The sequence below is a fragment of the Anticarsia gemmatalis genome, chromosome Z (assembly GCF_050436995.1).
Source record: "Anticarsia gemmatalis isolate Benzon Research Colony breed Stoneville strain chromosome Z, ilAntGemm2 primary, whole genome shotgun sequence".
Lineage (NCBI taxonomy): Eukaryota > Metazoa > Arthropoda > Insecta > Lepidoptera > Erebidae > Anticarsia > Anticarsia gemmatalis.
Genome location: NC_134776.1, coordinates 18367246 through 18380745, shown reverse-complemented (window position 1 = coordinate 18380745; position 13500 = coordinate 18367246). Strand labels below are relative to the sequence as shown.

Below are 13500 nucleotides of genomic sequence, written 5' to 3'. Positions count from 1 at the left end.
TAAAGAGCATTGAAATAACAAACTGTTATATAAATGGTGTATAACTACACTGTTATCCGATACTTTTGAAATTTCAAATTAATTATATTATAGTCGTTTGTAGCAATCCCAAATTAAAACGAAATTGAAAATTTTGAGAAAATTAAACTCAAGTGGTGACTTAATTAAGCTATATAAGCATTTTCACCTTGCTTTACAGAACGACCAACCAAACACATATCGTAATAAAGAATTCTATTTCTGTGAACTTCCTTTCCTTTGTATGACAACATTCCAACATGCTTTGAAAAGCATCACTTCAAAGATTTCAAAGCACCGTGTAACAACACAGGGATCAAACCTTTGATCGGCGATCTCACACACGACAGTGGCAGAGTGTAGGGACAAGCTTTAACCATCACAATACAAAGCTATTACCGAGAGGTCAGTGAAGGCTTAACATTCGACGTAGGCTTATGCCACCGAATGGAGGCTTTGATGCAAGGTGCATATCGATTTTCAGATCAAAACTGATGGAGAGATGCAAGGCTCTATTTACAATACCTTGAGCAGAAATGTATTCTCTGATTTTCAGGAAGCTCTGAGAGGTATTACTTGGTCCGATGGCCTAATCTTTAGTGAGGGCGAAATGGGTTATGCGTTGATGGTAGTTCGTATTGGTGAGTTAGAAACTGGTAATAGTTTCTATGAAGCAAACGTGATTGGTCTAAAAACAAAGGCGCTTGAAACCGAAAATCGACATCGTTTTGTGGAACATTACAATAATTAAAGTAATTAGGGCCAATATGCCAACACAGTTAAGTGGATACCATACTTGATAAAAAAGATGGTTAAAAACTTAATAAAACTCAGATATATGTGACATAGAGATTATTTTTATGTGTACTGACATGTAACTTTTATCAATCTCTCTCTTTTCATTTCACACAAGTATGAAAGTAATTCAAAACTTTTGTGACTATTTTAAAGTCCATAATCACTAAACCAACACACTTTTTTCATATTTCCTCGAACTCTTTAAAAAAGGCTATCCTGTTCAAAAACCTTGTTGCAAACTCCTTCATCGATATAATGTTCGGCTCGCTTCCTATTAAAATCTTAGTCAATCATTAAAAGCCTGCGGTTTCTTCAGCGTAAAATTGCAAAGAAAAAAAGCTTATTTGTTAACAGTATCGAGGAAGTTTTCAACTTATTGTAAGAGGCTTTGGAAAGAAAGTAGGGAAGCAGCCGCTGACTTACTAAATGCAGCGTCTAATATTGTAACAATGTGCTTTTTTAGCCTATTGAAAGGAGAAAAATGTGTTTTATTGTCTATACAATAATAATAAAAAACTGAAGAATTTCGCGCTAATTTCAGGAAGTATTAATTCGAATGGGAGAAATCTTTTTGTTGTGAAATACCTATTGAATATGAATATCTGTTGATTATATACCGTAGCACTGCCTATTAGGAGAAAATAGAAATAGTAATAAATAATTATAGGAAACAGGAATAGACGAGGACCCGCTAGTGATAGCGGTGAAACTCAAGAAACAGACACACATACTTGAATGCAATAGGTATTAGGAATATTCACCTTTCTATAGTAATTATATTACATTCGTTATCCAAACTTAATTACACTACGCTGTTTGGTATACGTTACGAATGCAGTGAGTTAAGTTTTACTCTCTGTGGATATGTTTTTCTCATCTATACTAATATAATAAGGCTGAAGAGTTTGTTTGTTTGTTTGTTTGTTTCTTTGTTTGAACGCGCTAATCTCAGGAACTACTGGTCCGATTTGAAAAATTCTTTCACTGTTAGATAGTCCATTTATCGAGGAAGGCTATAAGTTGTATAACATCACGCTACGGTCATTAGGAGCGGAGTAGCAACGGAGGGAAAAATTTGACCCATTCTCTTAGGTGACGCAAGCGAAGTTGCGCGGGTCAGCTAGTACTCAATAAACTGTAAAAATGTGATTTGATTTGACTAGATTTGTATGTTAGTTACGTTGTGTTGTAATTACTCTCTTTCTCGAATAAAAGTCTTGATTAAATTGATATAATAATATCATAATCGTTGACTCAAATATCTTCATGAAAAAATGGTTTTCTAATTAATTTAATTATCGTTTAGTTATAGAGCCGAACTTAATCGATCAATTACTTATATTTGATAATGACTCAAATAGAGCGATTGTTTAATTAAATGCTCTATTCGTAGAATTAACATTTTTCTTTGCTTTCGGAGAAAGGAAAGCGAGGAAAACTACTGTAATATCATGAAGGATGATACGATAGTAAGAAATCTGGTATAAACTAAACAGCTACATTTCGTTTTGCTCTTGGCTTATTTCAATCCAATAGTTCCTAAGTGATTACATCCCACCACATCCTTAATACCTTGCATTTATAAGAAGCATTTATAAGAAGCAAAGTGAACTGTAGGTAGAAAACTAAAAACGAGCTTCTTCCTAACAAAAAAGCTAATCTTTTACGACAAAAAGCGAATTTTAAAACGAAGATTTTTATAAGAAAACTGTACAGCAAAGAGGCCATTGGGAAGGCTCATCAGAGAGTACACAAAAGGTTTTCTTGTAAAAATGCAGGCTTTTCTGCGAGATTTTTCTGTTAGACGGGCAGTGACGGGCCGGGCCGTGGCCGCGCTGTCACACAGTTTAAAAAATAAAAGAGTGGCCAGACCAACCTGTTATTAGCTCATCGACTGGGCGGGGACGGAACGTAACCGAGTTACGCGAACCATTTTACGTTAATAGTTTTACGATGGTATTATGATGCCGCAGCCATTTTTTTTTAGTTTTTCTCCGTGCTTCCGATTTTCACTTTCATTCAGTTTGTAGGTTAACTGGTCGGTTTTCTGTTAACTGATTTGTGTGTTTTGTGTTTGATTATATTAACAAAAGTAAGTACATATTTTCGTCTATCTCAGTCCGTCTGTCTCGGTCATCTGATTGGTTTTTGTTTGTAAGACGTATAAAGACTGTTTATCTTCGTTTTCGGTGAGAACAAAGACTTAGAACTGTAAAAATCCTCTCTACCATTGCAATTTCAAAATTCCTATTAAAATTAAACTGCGCAACATCAAACATCAAATTCCAAAAGTCAAATAACCTATTTTTAGCTTTACTAAAATACACTTTGTATACAAAATTCCCGGAATAAAATGTACAAAAATATTTTCCACTTGGAAATGATCGGATGCATCGGGCAACGATAATTTGGCATTGATTCCGATATCGTGCCGCGGCCCGGTACGGTGCAATCGAATATCCGTTTCGTAACCGTCGCGGTACGAGATTCCGTTGACGGATGCCACCTATTATATGCAGTTACTACGATTTCTGGTGATGCAACCGGACTGGGTTAATCTGAGGTAACTTGTGGTTATTGGACGTTAATAAGGTTTAAGTTTATCCATACCAATATTATAAATGCGAAAGTTACTCTGTCTGTCTGTCTGTCTGTTACTCAACCACGCCTAAACTATTGATCCAATTTGCATGAAAATTGGTATGGAGATATTTTGATACTCGAGAAAGGACATAGGCTATTTTTTACCCCGGGAAAGTGACGCCTTCCCGTGGGAAGATTCAGGTGGCGGACGAAGTTGCGGGTAAAAGCTAGTAGTTCATAAATATGGGTTATTTTCAGATATTTCACCGCTCTTAAATATCTGTCAGATGGAATTTTTAAAGTTTTTCGATAGGTTACTTCTCACATAATAATTAGCACAAACTGCCCTTTATAGTATTTAGAAAACCTCCCAAGATAAAGGTTCAAATTTTTTGTATTAAAGGTATTTGATAAATTATTCAAAACGGGCTAAATGGCAGTTTTCATTTTTTTTATTAAAATTAATATAATTTGGTCATTTAGCGTTATTTTTGTAACAATAATGTGACACTTAATACCATCTGTTGTAAAATTGTACTTACAGGGATTTTATGCAAACTACCTAACAGTCAGAAAAGAAAAAACTGGGCGTTTGTATTTTTTTGCCATCTAACGGCCATGTATAGTTAGTAACTTATCATTTTAACGGTCCTTTCATCTTAGATGCATCTCCTTGAATCAATCTTAGGATTCGTAACTATGTAGACTAAGCTCACAGTAGGAGTGCTAAGTAAACCTACGTCTAACTTAGTTCTCTATTGAACTTACTAATGAGTGACCTGTGATAATGAATGTCTGTATGATATTAATTTCATACAACTTTAATGAAATACATACAAACATACATACATACTTAATATCACGTCTTTTTCTCATAAACTGAAAATTATGAAATAGGAATAAAATATATTTACTTGAAAGATAAAACAGGGATTTTTTAACCGTTGCCCCACTGCTGGGCAAGTCCTCCTAAAAGACGGAGAGGTTAGGCCTTCCGTTAACCACGCTGCTCAAGTGCGGGTTGTAGACGTTGCATATCGTCATGATGAACCTAGTTTATGCATAATTATAGAAAGAAAGATGTGTGTTTGAACTAAACAATAGCGAATTCGCATCTTTGGGCCACCAAAGGATGTCCGAACTAAACTCTATTTTGAAAGAAAACGATTTATTAATGTTTAAAAACCTAATGGCCAGTCACACGGGTTATTAATAAATGTGGGACAACCTGTCTAGGCAATAGATAGATAGCTGACAGCAAATATATTAAAATTACTGTTAAAATTTATATATGATAAGTTCAAATCATATCATTAAATCATTTAGGTCTAATACAGACACTAATGATTGTCCAAAATACTGTAAGTGAATTTATCACCACTTCGAAATGTAGGGACAATGAGAGGAGCCGGCAAGAATTTCCTGGCCTCTATTTTCCTATAACAAATCAAAATATCTATCTGAAACAAAGAACCATCTTTCAACTTCAATCTGCAGAATTTGATAAAAATAAAGAAAGATGTGCTTTTTTAATGGAAGAAATACAATTAACACTAAATTTAGTAGTTAGTTAGTAGTATAGCAATAATTTGGTTATCATAATAATTATTATACTTTCTCTTTCTAATGATCTTGGGAGAACCCAGCACTAAACAATTTAAAATAATATTTTGTTTTATACTTGCTCTTTATATTATTTATTATAGACAAACTTTCTGTAATAAATCATGTTTCAGCAATCATTTGCTTGAAATAACCATTCAAATTTAAAGACCCGTTCATACACAAAACGCAACAAAATCACAAAATTTGTTACGTTTCTACTAATTTTAATATTAAAATGTTATTTTCATTACCCAATTTTGATCACTGTTAATGAAAAATGAAAATTAATTAAAAAAAACGTTGTCCAAAATCCAAGCGTCGCCGTATGTTTGTCCGAAATTAGCTCATTTCTATGTAATGGACTGAGTAAAAACATATATAAGCTTATATTCAGCATTTGCGTTTACTAAAGTATTTAATTAAACCATAAAAGTAAACATTTTTCCTCTAAAACTCTCAAAAACAGCGAAACAAAGTCTGAATCCATCAATTTCATCGTTGAATTCCACTAACTTAGGTTTTTCAGGTGTCTAGGTAAAATCGGCGGCCATGATGGATTCATATCTTCCCACTAGTGTACTATAATATGCATTTTATGTTTGGTTAGAGTGTTTCGTGGTTCGTTTGCAAGGTGAGGTGTGGTGCGCATGCGTGCGGTCACGAGGCTCGCGGCTCGGCCCGCCCGCGCCCGCCTGCCTACTACCCTGTAAATATACCTACATCGTATACGTCACTACATCTGAAACTTCTATAAGCATTTTCAACCAATTCCTTAACCGTTTTGATACTTTTTATGATTGATTAAATTATTTCTTCATGTTCTCTACCGATTTTGTATGTAAAAGTCTACTTTAGGTGTCAAAAATTGTTTTTTTGAAAATTGTGTTTTTTGACAAAAAAGTGATTTGTGAATGTATTTTAGCATAGACTAATTTAAAATAATTTTACAATGCTTTAAAATGTCGAATTAATTGAATTAAAATAAAAATTCTAATAAAAAAATCGTTTTTTGCCATAAATTGTTTTTCTAATAATTATTATCAGAACCATTCTACTTTTATTCACTTAATAATCGCTGTTTACAACCTTATCAACTGCATTTGTCAACAAAACTTCTTAAAAAATATTTGCAGAGCGCATAAAATAATATCCAATAATATTATTGGGTGTTTTACATACATAATTGATGAGAGCCAATCAGAATGCAGAGTAAATATGTAAAAATATATAAAATAAGCACTAGAAGTAAGATTTCCTCCCATCTGGTCTAGATTCCTAGAGCGTTTGCGCAGTTACACCTCCGGCATGCAGGTAGCCTCCCCCAATTAACGAGAGGGTGGTCCATTGCAATGGACTTCCATTGATACATCGGCCATTTCAGACAGTGCACTGCGTACGCAATGTGGGTCGGACCATCACCTCTCACACATTCATTCACGAGTGAGAGAGACAACGATAGTTTGATGACATCTGATTTGTATCTCGATAGTTTGCATCGTAAAGATGATTTGTGAGGGAAATATGAATGTATTGTTGTAAGTTAAGAGTTTTTAGTAATTTGTTAAGATTTTTTTAAGGTTTTTGAGTGGTTTTAAGATATGTTTTGTAAAGAATGATTGAAAATAGTGTTTTTGATAGCGTTTTGAAAAACTTTAAAAATTATATTTTGGGAAAATGGTTTTTTATGTTTGTTTGATGGAATATGTAATTTTATACAAAATTATATAGTTTTAGAAAGTTAATTAGGGGGTTTTTGGTTTTGCTAAATAATTATAGCAATTTTTTTTAATTAGCAAATGTCGTGACTTTTTCAGTGTTTCACAAACTGAAAATGAAGAATAAGAAGCAAAAGCAAAGATTATTTTGGAGTAAATACTAATTATGATCAACAATTTGACTTTTTAGGAAAAAAATTACAAAATGTATACTTTTTTAAATTGATACGTTAGTATTTTAATAGTCTAACATGAGAATAATGTTTTTAGTGATATATATAACTTTAAAATGCAAATTTTCAGCGAATTTTAGTCGAAATTTTGTGCAGAAAATTGTGCTAGTTTTAAGTAGAATTTTGTGTTTTTCCATACTTAACGTAGATTTTTAAGGTTTTTGGTACTGGTTGTGTTATAATTATACTGAAATGATGTAGAAATAGTTGTTTTGGTATTTTTTACTGCTATATTTAAAAAAATATGTTTTTTTCTTACAATTAATTTGGGAATTCAGGTTAAAACTAAAATAGAGCTTTTTAAACATGATTTTGGGATACCTGAACTTGAAATTTTTGACAAGATGGGAGTTTTTTAAGAAAAATGTTGAGATATACATATATCAAGAATGTTAGTGTTGATTTTTATGCATTGAAATGTCACTGTAAAGTGTTATGTACATAGTGTGCATTAGTTTTGTGACCTAATACAATATGTTAAAACGCGATGGAAATATGGTTCTAAATAGTCTTTTAGAATTACTTTTAATATATAACTGGTTTCATGATTATATGTGCATAGTGTTTTCATTTGTTATATTATTTAAATTCTAAATATAATGTGATAAAATATATTTCTTAAGATAGCAAGGATTTTTTTATCAAGGATAGTAAATTAGGGTCTTTCATTAAAAAAAAATTCTAAAGATAAACAGAGACTAATATATATTTATATACATATGTATTTCTGTACATACAGTCTCATACATTTGAACACCACCCCCAAATATAACACGTGGTCATTTCAAAATAATTGCCGTTTATTGACAAACGTCGCAACGAAAGTGAGAGGCAAAACAAATAGGAATCCATTCACAGTCTATTTCAATCTGAGTCTGATAAGTTTAGCCTTAGCACTTCCTCAGTTGAATGGATACACTCTCCATTTCTTAGATATTCTTAGCGCCGAGTTCAGTGTCACTGGCCGTCTTGATCTGATTATTTATAGACTAATGGAACTGGAGAAAGTGTTTGGAGTGAATGGAAGATTGTTTCTTGTTCAGTGTGTGATTGAATGGTTTAAAGAGTGAATGTGTGAATGTGTGACTGTTGAAGTGTTAGTGAGTGATTAGGTGTTTGTTTATTTGTGTTAAGTTGCAATTTGATGTTTTTTAGTGTTTCGTATTAGTTTGGTTTTGTATTGTTTTAGAATAAATATTATTATGTTTTGTTGTAAGTTGTGTTTAGGATGTAAATATATTTTTGTTTCAAGGAAAAGTTAAGATTAAGATAAATGTAGTTTTAAGTGTGGTGAATTCGGTTTTGTTATATCATGTTTCATAAATTATGTTTTCTGTATGTTTTATTAAGAATTCTTTAAGATTAAGATCTAACATGAGTTTAAGATGTATCTTAAGTTTTTTTTTAGTGAAGTTAAGCAACGGTTTGTATCGTAAATTGGTGAAAATTGTTTCATAAAGTCTTGTTTTTAAGATAAATTTGAACTTAAGATGTCAAAAAAGTATACCTGATTTGTTTAAGTTAAGTTAAAGTGATTGTTTATAATAAATAATTAACTTTAAAAATAAATTGATGACATGCACGCGTTGCAATGTGCAGTCGAGCTCGTTGAAGTCTAATGTATGGAGGATATTCTGTAGGTATTTTGCAGCGGCCATGCGCACTAGGGGCGGGCTTCAATACCTACACTATTTCAGGTACCTCCTCCCGTGTTATCATAACATTTAGTAAGCTTTTTCTACTAATTTTAATAAAAAAATATGACTTTTTAGACTCTCGAAAATTAATTTAACGTCTAATGTTCATATAAAAGTTATTAAATAAACGTTAAGAAACGACATTCATTGGAAAACTGATAATAACTAGAAAACCGATTAAACAAACTTCCAAACAAGTGTTATGAGAAATCTAATTCGAAAGTTTATAGCTCTTTATTGCAGCTCGTAGCGTGCTACGGTGCTACGACGCTACGAACTTCGTAGCACTGATTTAGTGCAATCAAAGTTATGAATTGCACAAGCGACATTTAAAGTTTGGTTTTAATGACTTTAGAGTAGCGAATTTATGTGAAGTAAGGAGTGTAAAGTTGTTTTAAGAGAATTGTTGATTACATTATAGTTGTTGTTGATGGAGGTATCTGTTGTTATGATTGATTGTTGTTGGACATTGTTTATGCGTTTGTTGTTGTTTATTTCTAATTGAAAGGTTTATAGGTGGAGTTATTGATGATGTTTGAGTCGATATACGTGTGGTGTGTAATGAAATTGTGTGTTTTTCGATGCGATACGTAAGTTTAACTGTACTTGTATGTCTCATGACATAAGCCTATGTTCTATAGACAGTATTAGGCTAGTCTTTCTAAGTCATTTTAGCTACTTATTAGGTGGTTTTATGAAAGAAATTTCTCAGTAGTGTGTTATTTACTATCGTTTTGTTTTAAGGACTATTATTCTTTATTAAACGGTATCTCCTAGTATGTTTTTGCTAATATCGTTGTAGTTGTATACGTAATACGATGGTCGATCGTTTTCGTTCTCAGTACGTTTGGTCACGTAACTTTTAGTTTCTCAGTATTACTTCAACCTAATACTTGCTGCCTAAGGTTTTTCTATAGAGTTTCATACTTAGTGGATGTTATTAGGTATTCGTAGAGTTGTTTATCGCAAGCCAGGTTGTGTTCTCAATTGTTTGTGTGACGGGACGAGGCGCTGTCACCACAACAGTGGAATGCATCGATTCCTTACAAAGTCTTGAGATTTAGTGATTCTTTAACTTCGATTCAGTTTGTCTAGTGTGAGTTTTGATGCATTTTGATGTGTTTGGTGCATTCCAGCGCCTCGGCCCGTCAGCTGATGAGTTTCGCAGTGCATCGTGAAGACCTGCGTGACGTGCGGTGGTGTGGTGTCCCGCGGTGACGGCGGGACGTGCTGCAGCTGCCGGCGCGCGCTCGCTGCTCGTTTAGCATTCACACGACGTCCTCCGTGATGTTCCTGTCATAAAACATGCATCAACAATCGCCGAGCCGAACATATCTGAAACACTTCGCTGAAATCGCAACAGAGCGACGCAAGCCTTATTTCTAAGGTTTAGGTATAATTGGAAGTGGTCGGAGACTTCGGGGAACACGCCTACCTACACGTCTTACGTGCGACGTTTTACACCGAGAACTCATTTGAGACGCGAACATTTGAACGAGTGTTTTTGGTTTAGAGATGAGCCGTCACCCTACACCCTCCCCCCGCGTCTCCTGCTGCCTTATCGACGGACACACTTACATAAACGGAACCGTGTCACTGATCCTGTGGCGTGGTGGTGCGCGGTGGCGCGTGGTGGCGCGTGGTGGTGCGTGGTGGCGCGTGGTGGCGCGCCGTGCTGCGACCTGTGTCACGTACCTGAGCGTCGAGGGTGAGGAGCGGCGAGCGTGCACGGCGGGGCACCACCTCGTGCTGGCGCGATTAGCTGCAGAGCATGGCCAGCGCGCGCGCGGACAGGGGAGGCGCGCTCCGCACACACATGGGCGACGGGCGGCGACGGGTGGCGACGGGCGGCTGTGCGCTACGAGAGCCGACGGCGCGCCGAGGGGCGTGAAGCGTGCACGTCGCGAGCCCTGCCGAGCGCGGCCGCGGCACTCGCGCGTTTAATCCCACTCGGCTCAGTTCGGTCGATGCGGTGCCGAAGGGGACTCGCGCATGACTACATCGGCCGATCGGTCGGCCCGGCGGTCGGAGACGCTGCGCGCTGCGCACTATAGCGCGCACGATCGATAGCACGAGGCGTGCGCTGCGGCGCGCCCGGATTCGACCCCGCACCGACATACGACACACTTTATTTATATGATGACGTTCGAAATCGACGTCATAATGAAAATTGAGCGAGCGATAGGGGCGGATAACGCTCGGCAAACTGCGGCCGAGCGTATCCGCTCGAGCGCCGCTCGCGCACCGCTCGCGCGCCGCTCGGCGCAGCGGAGAGGGAGCCTTACGGCCCACGGGCGAGCTAGGCGCAGAAGGTCAACTGCATTGTACGGCGGTTTAATTAATGAATCGACCTCCACTGTGTAAGGCCATTGTTAATTATAAGTATGTTTGCGGCTAGTGCGGCGGTGTGTGCTGACCCTGTTCGCTCGTATGTTAGCTATGTTTTTAGGTTGCGTGTGTTCCGCGTGGCGAGGGAGAGGCGGCGGCGGCGCGATCGCGTTACACCGCTCGTTAAACCGGGACGCATTTATGTGTAAGTGGAATTAGACTGCATTATTAAGAGGGCCGGCGCTGAGTGACGCCGGGCTCGCCCCTACCATATCTGCATCTCGTTTGCGCAGACGCAATGTGATACAACACTCGCAGTTATTCCACACACGTTGTCCGTCCCTTTTATATTTCGTGCACGATGTGACCACTCTGATATATTTTTATTCACCGGCACATAAAGACAGTCGTCACCGCTCGCGGTATAATATTAATATTAAATTATTTATCAATAAAACGTGAGCACGTTAAGAATTTAATCCTTTAATGAAACAAATGAAATGTAATCGTATTCCGCTCGAGTAATCCTTTGACCTGTTATTACAGCGAGTCAAAAGCACAGCTCGAAAGTTAAAATAATTTCTCATTTTCAGCCAGAATGAAATCTTCCGACAATTAATTTTATACGGGGAACCGTTTAAAAAATAAAATGAATAAAGCATTTCCCGTTAACTGTTGCAATAGTACGATAAGCGATTCGTCGAAATCGCAATATCATATTTTCAATTTTGCTGTGCATTCCGGACGACGCCTGGAATTTTTTCCGGCGGATTTTTGATTTTTCTCTTTGTAAAACTGTTAAAATGATTTTGAACGTAACACTTCAGTTTACAGAGAACGTGAGATATGTACATTTGACTGGTGGCTTCCTACAAATATTGGTTTCCCGCTATCAATGTTATTTTAAAAGTGCGAAAGGCATTTCCGCTGTAGTTTTTGAATTATAGACGGGTTTATTTTCATTCGTGTGGTTCATAAGGCCCGTGAGACACTGTGGCGGTTTGAAAATAGTAAATAGTTTGAATAAAACTATGTTTTATGCAAAAACGGATTTGTTAATACATTCAAAGTACCATAAAATCACGTCAATCACAAATTATCATCAAATCATCACAATTGTAAAACCTCACGTAACTAATTAAATACCTACACAAAAAAACGCAAATACATTCAATTTCACTTATCAAAACCTTTCTATTTCAGAAAGAACAACCACTACGACCTGAAACCTTCCTAGAAGTCCAGCAGTGGGCCAGCCCCACTACTCTCCAATAAAGAAACCAGCTCGAACCAGTTATTTTAGCTTCAAAAGTTAAATATTGATGCAACAAGGATGAAAGTTTGTTAGTCGGAGATGACCTTGGAAACTCGCGGAACGGAGGCCTTAAATAATAAATGGCGACCTCCGGTGAATCGTTGACACCTTGCAGTTCCAACGCGAATATACTAGCACTAAGTTATATGTTGAACTTCGGTCTATAGCTCGCTTTTCAATGTCAAGCTTGTATGAAATACGAGTAATTGTTGCTGGCACTTTAGGCGGCGTTTTAATTGGATAAATTTTAGTTTAATGTTAATTTTTTGTTTTTTGGATGATGAGGTTAACTATATACTAATATTATAAATGCCTAATTCTGTATGTTTGTTACGATCTTTGGAGGAACGAGGTGATCATGTTCCCCCAGCACAAAGGGAGGATCCTCCAACCAGGCGAGGTGATCGTGCCTGGTGGGCCTAGGCTGCCCAACTGTTGTAGTCGGGAACTTGTATATATAGTCAGTTGCCGTGCAAACTTCGATAGCGCGATCTAGGACTTGTGACGTCAGTCACACTGCGCGTGGTGGTTGGTTGCGCGCTGGTCCCAGTAGATGTCGCTGTATGTAGCGAGCCGCTACAGATCTCTCTCTCTCTCTCTCTCTCTCTCTCTCTCTCTCTCTCTCTCTCTCTCTCTCGGTTTCGATGATATGGGCATCGGGGTGTCGGATCGGGTACAGTTAAGAAGTGTATAACAAATCGTTGACTTTGAAAAATCGTAGGCTACTTTTTCAACAATCTACTTCTCGTTCTCTTAATTTCGAAGCATTTTTTTTTGTTTGAGTGTGGATCTGTTCCGGTCTTTGAATATAAGTGTAGAGCCACACTTGCGCAACGTTCTCGTAACGTTCGCAAAAACAAACGACTACCGAAACGTAACAAGGAATCGACAACGATCGTTAAAAATTGGTGCAAGCGATTTTGGTCCTTATTGTCATTATAAAACTTACCTTGTTTTTCACGTACTTCTAATTAACTATTCGAAATATGTATGAAATTGAAATATGTATGATTATTTCGATAAATGTTTATAAGGTCGAAAATCGCGTGCACCTGATTTTGTCAATCGTTATTGATTGCTGATCAATTTTCAATACTCATACATTTTTTCGCTACTTTATAATCGTATTTGTTAAAATAAGTAACGCTAATAGAATATAGTAGTTATAATAATACCCGATGTAAATAAATTTACTAAGCGGTAACGTA

The 13500-nt window shown here is 36.6% G+C and overlaps 1 protein-coding gene across 5 annotated transcripts in view; it reads right to left on the bottom strand.

The window, feature by feature from the left end:
- Glut1 (Glucose transporter 1) overlaps positions 1-10657 on the bottom strand; it is a 106137-nt gene extending 95480 nt beyond the window's left edge. For 4 of the 5 annotated variants that reach the window (XM_076134631.1, XM_076134638.1, XM_076134635.1 and 1 more), the window contains exon 1: positions 10345-10656. The gene's annotated coding sequence lies outside the window, so the exon portion shown is untranslated. Of the gene's footprint in view, positions 1-10344 lie in introns of all 5 variants that reach the window. The other variant, XM_076134634.1, reaches the window with a different exon arrangement.
- Between the last annotated feature and the right edge of the window lie 2843 nt (positions 10658-13500).